Genomic DNA, 12,183 nt, shown 5'->3' on the forward strand with positions numbered 1-12,183 from the left:
ATAACTTGCACAACAAAGGTAGGGGCGGGGGGGATGCGGAGGGAACGGAGGCAGGCTGCACGGCTCGGTGCGCACAGGCTGCTGATTTTGCGCAGCCTTGCGTGCGCCGACCCCGGATTTTATAAAGATACGCGCGGCCTCGCACTTATCTTATAAAATCCGGCGTACTTTTGTTCGCTCCTGTTGCGCTTACTTATTTAAGATCTACCTCAGCGTGTACAAAGTTAATGACATTTCATTATAAGAGCCAGCTGTGATTTTATGTCCTTCTCTTGACCGCCTGCATACCGACAAGACACAGATGCAGTTTTTTTGTCACCATATGACTGTGACAGATCTGGTTATTTGCACCTTTATCACCTTTTATGTGAAAGATTACTTATGCTCTATAAAAAGACCTGACTGCCAACATAAAACTGCTTTTTTTGGCTCTCTTTGGATCTGATAGCCACATCTTCCTGGCACATTTTCTCTCAAGAACATGGGTCTCCTCAAGTATGATCAGCAATGCTGTTTTTTCCTTCTGCCATAAAACTGCGGGACTGGAGATCTCCCCGTTCAGTTTTGTTGGAGCACTAGTTTTTTTTTGTACACCGTGAATCATCCTGGGAAGATAAATTTTTACTTTATCATTTGGCTTTCTTTTCTAAATCATTCATTTTGTCTTCCCAGAAAGGCTATGTTACCACTCCCTGGTTTAACTTTTGATTAACTTTTCACAGTAGTACTACCGATTTGCTCTTAAGTCATTCATTTGAGCCAATTAAGCATATCTTAATATTCAGTTCTTTTGCATCTCTTCTGTATTTTTTTGTGAATGGTAAGAATACTATTTTGTGAATGGTAAATGTACTCTTCTACAATATTTTAAATATATTTTTAATATTACACTTTTTAAAATATAAAATTTAAATGTTGACTTTTTTTTAAAACAAGGATACCCATTTCTGCAAGGGTATGATGATCACACTAACAACACTCAGTAATGGCTTGGATGAAATACACAATTTTCTCTCTCTTATTCCATAATCATGTTGTCATATTTTAATTATCTATAAGGGTCTTTGCCCTTTCTAAACAGGAGTAATCCTGTTTTTACAACCTTCAGCTTCTACTCTATTCCAAAGTATCTTGTGACCTTCCCCTGTCCACAGGATGTCAATTTTCTAAGGAAATATTGTCCCTTCTACAAGTCATTTAATGTCACTGAAAATGTACTTTATAAAAAAAATGTTTTATATATGGTTACCGATCCTTTTGAGTTTACATAATTGAAGTTTTCACTGTTTTAATTGTATTCCTAATTTTCACACAGACTTCCAGATAAGATACATGATTAATATAAAATAAAAACTTGTGTAGACAATATCTAGCAATAAGTTTTAGTACGCATATGAAGGCCTTCTTGTGCATGCTAAAAATTGTGAGGTTGGCAGATGACCTTACTGTGTGTGTTAAAGGCCTTAGAAGACGTTAGCATGAGCACACACATTTTTGTTAGCCCATTTTTGTGCAAATCAAGGAACATATTCAAATGAGGAGTTAGTGAAATTGCAATAAATAGCATGGTATGCTCACCCTTAATGCTATTTAGCAAGCCCATAGTAACTGCACTCTAATAAATGTTTGCACCTGGTGTTAACTAACCAAATGTTAGCCTGCTATTTTTCGAGGGGAAGCTAAAGTGTGAGCACACTAAACTGAGCAAGCTTTTCAATGACAGCTCTGGTAACTGGAAACAGAGAGCCTAAAAAATAAAGGACAGGAGATGACCCTGTACAATTGTACCTATAGGCTCTTTGGGATAAATAAATGTGCCAAAAAAAATAGGGGTGAGAAGACACATCAGGAATCAGTAGAAAAATAAGGTGTGCTTCAGAACACAAATGTCCAGATGTTTGCAGAAAGGTATATCAAACCTTGTTTTCAATACAGTTAAATAATTGCTGTTTGCAAGATGGAATGAAGCAAGGGCCCCCCGACACAAACCAATATTTCATATTAGCTGCATTGGAGAGAGAACTCACATCCTTATCAGCATAGCAGTTTGCATACAGAAGCAGCAGTTGAGCTACTAACTGTTATCCTAACTCAGTGCAGTCTGCAGCTAATTTTGTACATGCTAACCTGGTAGGCAATTTTCAAAGTATGTATTTTCTTTTGGAAAGTTGCTAGGGCAAATACCCAGTGCCAAAAGTCCCCATGGCCTTTGGGCCTCCTTTTCTTGCAGGTAAAGCAGATGGAAAACAAGGTACCCACCATTCACTGCATGTACATTACTTGTGCAACCTGAACATGCCCAGCGAACGCACATGTACTTTTTAGCTCTTCTGAAGAGGGAAGTGGTCAGCTGGCTCATGGACTCGAGTAAACGGCTTTGACAAGGGTTCTCCTCATTAGCATTCGGTGGGCACCAGGGCTAGGGGCTTGATTTTGATGCGTTGCAGAAGAGGCATGGTTTTCATCTTCTGTCTGCTGGCAGATATGCGTTTTGGAACTGCAGTTTACACCTCTCTGAGGCAAGAAGGCTGATCGCAGTCTGGGAGAGCCCAGCTGCTGGTGGTGGTGGGAGCGGAGGAGCACTCTTACTTCTTTCAGCATTGGAAATGTCTTCCAACCATATGCTGGCAGAGTAAAAGGGGGAATAATATGAATTTGTTGTACTAGGGCAGGAATAGGTTAGTGGTACAGCAGCAGCCTAAGAACCAAGGAAGCCAGGGTTCAAATCCCAGTGCTGCTCCTTGTGACCTCAGGCAAGTCAGTTTGTCCAATGCCTCAGGTATAAAATTAGATTGTAATCTGACAGGGAAATAGTGACAATACCTGCAAGTAATCTGCTTTGAAGTGCCACAAAAAAAAAATAAAAAAAAATTGTAAATAATATGCTGGTTACCTTTCACCCAAGTACTTTTCACAAAAGAAAAGCAGTCTCCAAGTCTTTACAACTTTATACTTTATTTATTCAAACACAACAATTAACAGTATTGAACACTCAGTGGTCACCCCCATATACTGCTTAACCCCCATTCCCCCCCCCAACATATTCCCACTATTGCATCGTGTCAGCATCAATATCTGCTGATAGTGGTGAAATACCTTAATCCTGGACCTGTTTAAGCAGCATTTTGAAGCAACTTGCAGTGTCTGCCGCAAATCAGTTTTTTTCTGTTGGGAACATGAAGTTTTAACACCTCCTGAGCAAAATAAAGCAGCTACAGATCAGCAAACTTCAAGAATGTATCAAGGAATTGTGCCTTGTGGCTCAGGTCACTTTAGTTTCTTCACTGTGAACATAGTGCAATGGATCTTTTCAAAGGCACAAACATTTGTATAATTTCAGCATCAGTAAGGGTTGATATTACATCAAGGTTTTGATCAACGTTAACACACTCTTCAATTGCAGTCTTTTAAATTTAGCTAGGTTTTTTTCTTGGGGGGGGGGGGGGGGGATATCAGCAGTTGAAGGATCCCAATGAAGTTTTTCTTTTGCACATTAAACTTTCACATTATTCATTAGAAGATCCTGCAGTCCACAATTTTTTCCATGCCTTCCATAACGTTTACTCCTTAGAGGTGTCATTGACTCAGAGGAGTTAGCAATCCATCAGAGACTCCGTGAGGAGTTAGCCATCTGATGTGAAAGCTCTGTTGTTAAAGCTGGTATTAGCAATCTGTAGTTATTTAGAATAGTTGTGGGTGGATCCTTGGACCAGTGGCAGGTGACCACGCCCTCGGGGGAAATCCCAAGAGGGACCACAGGTCAGGCTTAGTGTAGGAGACAGACACACATTAGTTCTTTTATTGGACAGTATAGTAAACCACCAGAGGTGGCAGTAATAAGCTGGAAGCGCCCAGCTGGGCTACAGTCCCTCATGTCATGGCAGTGATCCCAGGGTGGCTGAGCTGTAGAGAAACTAAGACAGTGAGTAGGCAGAGTTCTGGAACAAGTCCTTGTTGGTAACACTCACACAATAGTCTCTTAAGGCAGCCCAGGAGATGGTATACATTAGGCCCTTGAGGAGCGAGTACCTGGTCTCAGGGAAAGCTCTGAGAGACAGATGGAAACTCACAATGTTGTAAGCAGCGATGACTTCTTAGCAGAAGTGGTATTCAGGAGCAAGTCCGGGACACATGCCCTCGAGGAGCGAGTACCGGTTCCGGACTGCGACCTGCAAAGAAAAAGAGAAAGCGAGGCCCCCGAGGAGCAGGTACCTCTAGTGAAGTCCAAGGAGGCACAGTAGCTAGGGTCGCGGAGAGCGAATCCCATCCGCAGCGACCAGGAGGAAGCGAACCCTTGCTAACTCGTCTTGTTAGCGAAAACTGAGACCTTAAATATCTGGAGCTGGTGACGTCATCTCAGGGGGACGGCCCTGAGGCTCGCGCCAACGATGGTTTATTAGTCGGGCTGCGCGTGCGCCCTTAGGCATCTGGTCAACATGGCGGCTTGCAGCATCAAGCAGGTCCAGGAACGCCGGAGAAGGACGGGCTGGAGATGCCGCGCAGCTACCCTTCCATCAACCCCGAAGGGAGTTGCCAACGAGGTAAGGTGGGTGGAGCAGAGATGTCGCACAACGATGGACACAACAAAAGGCCACACTAAAAATTGCATCCTTAAGGGTGTATTATGACAAATTCTTGAAAAGTGCCTTCACTATTACCATTTTGTAGGTGTACAGTTTTGTTTTCATGTTCTCCATTTCGACACTTGTGATATATGCAGGCTACAAATGTTTAGTTTATTAAACAATTACCTTCCTCTTCAAATCCCTTCTGTAGATGGATTTAATGTTATCAATAATTCCCTGATCCATTGGCTGTATAAGAGTGATGTTACATTTGCTGGAAGAGAGATTGTAAAAGTAATTTTAGACACTGAGTCAGGATGAGCTTGACAGTTATATACAAATTAGAGTAACTTTTGTTTCTTCCAGATTCCTGAATTTATTCTGATCTGCTTTTGCTGCAGGAATAAAGATGTGGTGAAACCAGTACAAAACAATTTGTTTGTCCATCCACCCATTTGGTTATGCCTTGTATTTGAGAGGTAAATGACTCCTTAGTTGGCTGAGTTTTCCCACTACTGGCAGCTTAACTGTGCGTGCCTGCGCTACTTAAAACCAACTGCACCAACATTCCCTACACCAGACGGCTAGAAATTGACAAACTCCAGAATAGGCCAGTTTCATCAGCAGTTTAGATAGCCTGAGGTTAAATCGGGCTGCTAAACTTCTTGAATAACACTAGATGCACAATATTTTTCAGCAGTCTCATGAGCAGATGTTTTTTCTCCCAACCTATGAAACCTTTTGTTACTATGGTGAATTTTAAAGTGAGACAACCATCCATCTGAAAAAAAAAAAAAAAAAAAACTGCTGATCTTGGAAAGTTTCTTTTCATTGATAGAAGTCTTTTGCCCTTTCACTCAGCATTTGGCCACAAACTGGAGTGCCCTCCAAACATTTTAAGGCAAAACATCCATATCTTTTCTAAAATATTCTAGTTTTGGGTTATGTAGCCCATAGGGTTGATAGATTGCTTTGCTGGTCTCAGAATTTATAGAAGCTGTAGTAACTTTGCCTTCTGTGCCTTGATGTCAAATTGTAGATGAGCCAACACTGAATTCCCGCATTAACCCGCTTTCATTTTTTCCTGCCTTCAGGCAATTATGTCCAGTTTCTGCATCACTGTCAATACAACATGCTTTGCTTCTGTCCTCAAGTCTGCTGGAGTACCAATAGCCCTAGTTACAGCACAGGCAAGATTGATGCTTTCTGCCAAGAATGCTGGTACTGAGATGTGATGGGGGGTTCTTTTCACCATCCCCTAAATATCAGCACCCCCCCCTCCTACCCCTAGTGTTCTTTCTCCATCTAGTGTTATTTCCACTCCCCTATGCTTTCCCCCCTTACTTTTAAATGTTGATTAGTAGCAGCCCTGGTGAACTTCATTCACGCAGTTCCGTGAGATGCCACAGGGGTGTAAAGGAGTGTATGCATACGAACTCCACACTCAGTGGGAGCCCTTGCCCCAGTGCACACATGCAATTAAAAAAGAAATGCTGTGCTGCTAAATGATGGTTAGGTCAGTTTTACAGTTGTACTAGATAATAGGGTTTTTATTGTATAAGTCACTGTTTCGTACTTATGTAGAAACTGACAGGCTGCAAGTTATTGGCATGATTCTCAGGATCATTGCTGGTATTAGTCTGACTGCTGAGCATTACTGGCATTTATATGTCTGTCTATACAGTCATTTTTGTGGGGGGATCAGACCAACTGCCAGGTTAGTCACAAAAGCAGGGAGCTTCTTTCCAGTAGAGAGATGACTCCCCCTGAAGGCAAATGACTAACCAGTACCTCCAGCCCAATATTCTCCCATTCTCACTCACTCCCCCACCAAAAAAAATATACAAAAATCTTTCATAGTGCATCAGCAGGACAGAGGAGATGGAGAAGAAATAATGAGAGAGAAAGGAGATGGTGGCAGGTGAGAACACACATTTGAGCACTTCAAAAATAAATCCACTTTTTACACAAGACAAATACATTCCCAAGCAAAAACTGCTTAGAGAACAAAAATCTTTGCTATCACTGACACGGCCAAATCCCGCTGTAGGCATTCAGAGGCTTAAGGCTGAAGAGCAATGCAAGTCTAGAAAGTTCATGTTTGAGTTTTGAGGTAGTGCGATACTGTGCGAACAGCTTTTGGAGGCTGCGGAGGACAGGAAGAATCTGGACTCTGGCCTTTTCTCACACAATGCTTTATTTACAAAAGCAAAAGCTGCAGAAAAGGAAGTCTGCTTACCTCAGCAGCTTCTCTCAGGGTTATGGCATTCAAACATACACAGACTTATGTGGATGTTTGAATGCCTTAGTAAATTAGGATGTATGGATTGCACAAAAGTCACTGCTCATTTTCGTTATTAAATGAATGTAACTGAAAAAAGTATTTGAACAGGCATCAGTTCACAGTATACTTTTACTTTTATTAAAAATTATATTCACCTTAACATGCTTGATAGTAGAGGTGACAGGGCTGATTCATACAGAAATACCATACAAAGATTTTCACACAAATTTTGACTTGGCCATTCAGATTGGTCAGTGAGGTTTATGCCCCTCTACAGCATCCTTCACAGTCAACTGTTACTATCCAAATCAGGATCTTGGGCTTCTAGTCAGCCAAAGCTAGAACTGTGCATAAAATTATATCTGAACAAATATCTAAAATCCTCCACACTGTCTTTATCTCAGATACATTTCTTGCAAAAGGAAGGAAATGTTTGGGATCTAATATCAAGTAGAGAAGATCATATGAATCCAGATCAATTAATAGAGCAATCAGCGGAGAGCAATTTAATTGATCACTATTGATTTTCTCTGTTAACCAACAGCAAACCATCTGAATCCATATCAGATCACATTTTTTTTATTTTAAGCACAGATAGTCCTCTATATCAATGAGAAATGAACATTTGGGGCCTATGCAAGAAGATTTGCACAAAATCAATTTTAGCATGAGCTCACAAAAAAAAAAAAAAAAAAAATTGACAGTGCACACGTTAACAAGTGATGCAAAGAGTTTTAACATTCATAGTTTAAAAAAAGGTCAAATAGCATGCTCATACTATTCTTGTGCACAGAAACTTGAAAATACATTGGTTAAATATAAGCATGCTAAACTGAACATGCTCACATATCTTTTCCTCTGGATTTCTCCTGCTTAATAGCTGTAGAACGGACAGAAGTTCCAACATATTATGCATGGAAAATGTAATATATGGACCATCATACTAGGAACCCTTATAAATATAATACAAAAGGTCCACAGGTTGAATCAGTCCTGCAATTATATGCTCTATATGCAAATAGGTCACCCATATGCAAATACCATAACAGAATGTAGTGGGAGGTGCAATTTAAAAAAAATTCACAAGACTGCATCTTGCAGAAGTTCTATTTGCAAGTTACAAAAACTATAAAAGTTTACAAAAAAAAAAATAAGCATATAAATGCAGGACCAATGATTAAAACCTGTGAATCTTTGTATTATATTTATAAAGATTCTTAGTCAAATGGTCCATCTCATATCTGTTCATCTCTGCTAAACCGATTTTGATTAAAGACAATTTTTTGGGATGGATCTACAGTGGTGTTGAAATTTGCTTTCCATAATCTGAACGGTGATTTGTGAGGTGTAATATATGCACAGACAATAGCAAATAAACACTAGTACTTTATGCTGAGCCAGTGTGCAATCTACATCACATGCCCCAAAACAATTAATTAGCTCCAGATTCTAAAAATAATCAAACATAAGATGGAAAAGTGGTGGCTGGCAAAGGTGCACAAATATTTCATAAATGTTTCTATGGGTAAATGCCAGCTATCAAATATTTGGAAGCTCCAAACTACCATTTTTAGCGTGGAATTGCAGCAAGACTCTGTTCCAATTTCATCCAAAGCTATCCACTCATAGCCCAGCTGACAGGTGCAGACAAGACAATCAGACACCATGATGCCAAGGGGAAATTTAAACTTACCAGTCCAGACCAGTGGGTTACACACTTGCACCAGCAGGTGGAGAGCAGCTTCCTTTTCTGAAGTCACCTGAGCCTATATATTCTGGGATAGCAGGATAACTTGCCAGTGGCCTCATGCCCTAGCTTCGCTCTATATTGTGAATTCTTTTGCCCCCTTCTATACAAGGAGATAAGAGAAAAAAAATATTCAATTTTATGCACTCATTCCATCTAAGAACAGGTTTTCATGTTCCTCTGCCAGGATCCCCTTCACTTATAATTCAGTAAAGGGCTAACTAACAGCAGGTAATCTTCCTTTTTTTTTTTCTTCTTTTTTTGAGATTAGTGGAGGAGAAAAAAGAAAGTCAAACAAAATTATAATGAAAATTTTCTTTCCTTTCTACTTATCTTTGAAATAACTAGCTCAATTTTATTTTCCTGGATGGGTTGTAGATTGGTCTGATAGGACTCAAGGAAAGAAAATTAACGAGTAAGTTTAAATTTCACTTTCCTCTTTGCCCCACCAGACCAATCCAGACAAGTGGGACATGTTCAAGCAGCATCTACCCTGAGTGAATGAGGCTCTGATAGCCCCTAGGACTCTCCTGTTGGGACGTTTGGCTTCTTTATGTATTACTTTGTCTGTATCTTGGTTTTCACTGTACTTTCTTCTTGCTCTTTCCAGGTCTTGATAGGTGATGCTATGTCTGATTCACATAATCTGTCCACTGGTGTACCTCAAGGATAATCTTTGTCTGCTATGCTCTTCAACATTTATCTATTGCCCCTCTGTATTGTCCTCAGAAAGCTTGGTGAATCATTCAGTATGTTTGCCAATAATATACAGTTCTTCCCTATAACTACTCCTGCAGGCGCCATTGTTAAGTTCTCAAACTGACAATAATTGATTCTCTTAGAATAAGGTAGCCCTGAATATCAAGAAAACAGAAGTCCTGCTCATGGCCAAATCTGAAGTAGCTGGCTTTCCTCCATCTTTCAGCTTTGAGGGTCAGACTATCCCGATTTCCTTGCATGCGTGAAACCTAGGTATAAATGTGGATTCCTCTCATAGGTGCCGATGTAATAAGTCCCGCGGCAAAACAGGCGCTCGTTATGTGCGCGGGTTTTGATCACCGTGCGTGGCTGAAGCTGCCACTTTGGTGGGTTTAAAAAAAAAAAAAAAAATTATGCAAATGACTTGCATGCAGAAATCTACGCATACCTAAGCATGGTACAGGGCCTATGTAATAGGTGGCCACATCTGCGCTCAAAACCCACACCAATAATCCACACATAAAAGCGAGTGAACAAACGGGTCTCCCTATTAAGTGAAAGTATGACCCTGGAAAGTATTTTTAATATTTCAAAAAACTGTGCTACAGAAAACATGGCAAATGTTTTCATGGATGCTAATTCACAACAATCTTGCTGCTCTTCTGGCAGCAATAGCTAGGCGCCTTACTGGGTGTCCGATGGCATAGATTCATGAGCAAGTAAAGCACCTAGCCTTTCTGGGCGCCTAGCCACCATTGCCGCTCGGGCGCTGAGCTAGGCGCTTACTTGATTGCAAATCTATACGATCGGGCACCCAGAAAAGCACCTTAAGATGGCCATTCCAATGCCCAGAAAAGTGCTAGCTAAGCTGGCCACTCGGACGCCGAGACAGGTGCTCAGCTGGGTGGTTTTCAGGATGCTCAGACTCTGAAATAGCCCCCCCCCCCCCCCGAGTCGGCGCCAACACTTAACTCATGCCCTGACCATGGCGGTAAAAAAGCCCTGCATTAAAAAAAAAAACACCTGCACTAGTGCGGCTCCTGCATTGCCTATGATTAGCTAATCACCTCCTTTGCATGCCGTTAACATGCAATCGCACAGGAAAAACCACAGGTCTATGAGCACATTCGTACGCGCTTTTTTCCCCCGCACACAAAACCTTTATTGCATCCCCATATAGGGCTTTGCGCGTACAAACCCGGATACACATGCACACAAACCCGCGGCAGCTTCAGCCCACATTACATGGGCCCCATAATTTGGCAACATTAATTCCTTAATCAAATCTTCCTTTTTCAAAATGCAAATACTTCATTCTGTGAAGCCATTTCTTTGCTCTTCTGATTTTCTTACTGATGCACAAGCTTTGCATCGCTCGTCTTTGGACTATTGTAATTCTCTCTACCTAGGCTTACCCACGTCTTCTATTAAATCTTAAACAATGAATCCAAAATTTGGTGGCATGCCTACTGACAGGTACCCCAATTTGTGGGCACATTTCTCCAGTTTTGGCTACTTTACTCTAGCTTCCTATGGCTAGTCGAAAATCACTTTAAAGTGTTATGCCTAGTCGTTAAAGCCCTTCATAACCTCCTCCACAATGTATTGTTTCTGCTTTTCAGAAGTATTACCCTGTAAGGGTTTTGTGCTTTGCTTCGCAAAAATCTCTTGGAGTTACCATTTCATAAGTCCATTAAACTTGCTATCTCCCAAAATAGTATGTTTTCTGTTGCCGCCCCTAGTCTGTAGAATAATTTACCTGATGAGATTAGGGTACAGTCAAACTTACTTTGTTTTAAGAAATTGCTGAAAACTCATTTGTTCTCATGTCATATACTAGACAGCATCTTCTGCTTGCTGTGTACTCTCTATTGGTTTTCTGTTGCTAATGTGTTTTACGAATTTTTCTGTTGTATGTTTTATATTGCTGATATTGTTTTGCTCTGTCATGTTTTATCTGTGTATGTGCTAATGTAATCTGCCTAGAACTGAAGATCAGCGGAATATACATTTATTAAATAAAGCAAGCATCTATCCACCTTGAACCATTTCCTGGGCTTGGCTGTAGAATCTCTCTGCTTTGGTCCCAATGGGGCTGTCTTGACGCAACTATCGTCTCCATAACAGACCTCTTCCACTAGCTCCCATTTCCCTGGGTCTAATTTGTACCAGCTGAGACAGTAGGCATGGACGATGCTTCTCACCATCAAGCCTTTGAGGTACACCTCTGACTAGCTCATCAAGATTCTTGTCTCCTCCTCCAGTGTGAACTTCAGTGCCCCCTAGCCTGTGGGCACATTATCACTGTCCGATAGAACTCTCACAGACTTCCCCTTCAGCCTGGGGAGAAAGGTGTTTAGTACAAACCTGATTACTTTTAACTACAGGTGATTTGTGGACTAGGTGGCTTCTACCACTGACCATTCCCGAGCACCATCTGTCCTTTGCAGTGGCCTCTCCCAGGTTGTCATCAGCCCCTAAATTATAATCCATCCCGGCAGTTCCTGACTTACTCCTTTGAACAGAGCAGCATTTATCAGCCACCACCGGAGGCTGACTCTGCCCCTCCCCCCTTAAAAGCGGGAGTCTCTTTTCATAGTGATGTCTCTGTGGGGACCACTGTGTCAAAGGTTTTTGTAATGGATGCATATAGGCCCATGTGCAGGGCACTAAATCTAGTATGATACCACTGATCCAAGTACCTGCAGGTAGTTCCTCACTCTGGATCTCCTGCTCATCATCTCTCTCACTTGGGATTGGAGCTTCTGCACCCTTTCCCAAATCAAAGTCCATTCCAATCCTTATTTCATTCTTCAAGTGGATTGTCTGCTCTCCTGCTTTGACTTGACACCGATTAGCCAGAATGGACCTGAATACCTTTTTTTTCT

The 12,183-nt window shown here is 41.3% G+C and overlaps 1 protein-coding gene across 4 annotated transcripts in view; it reads right to left on the reverse strand.

The window, feature by feature from the left end:
* Positions 1–12,183, reverse strand: part of ZCRB1 (zinc finger CCHC-type and RNA binding motif containing 1) — a 72,357-nt gene that overhangs the window by 54,078 nt on the left and 6,096 nt on the right. The window contains exon 2 of one of the 4 annotated variants that reach the window (XM_029616789.1): positions 4,752–4,839. The exons of the other annotated variants lie outside the window; for them this stretch is intronic. The gene's annotated coding sequence lies outside the window, so the exon portion shown is untranslated. The remainder of the gene's footprint in view (positions 1–4,751; positions 4,840–12,183) is intronic. 4 annotated transcript variants of the gene reach the window in all.

This window comes from Rhinatrema bivittatum, chromosome 9 (genome assembly GCF_901001135.1).
Source record: "Rhinatrema bivittatum chromosome 9, aRhiBiv1.1, whole genome shotgun sequence".
In the NCBI taxonomy this organism is placed as follows: Eukaryota; Metazoa; Chordata; class Amphibia; order Gymnophiona; family Rhinatrematidae; genus Rhinatrema; species Rhinatrema bivittatum.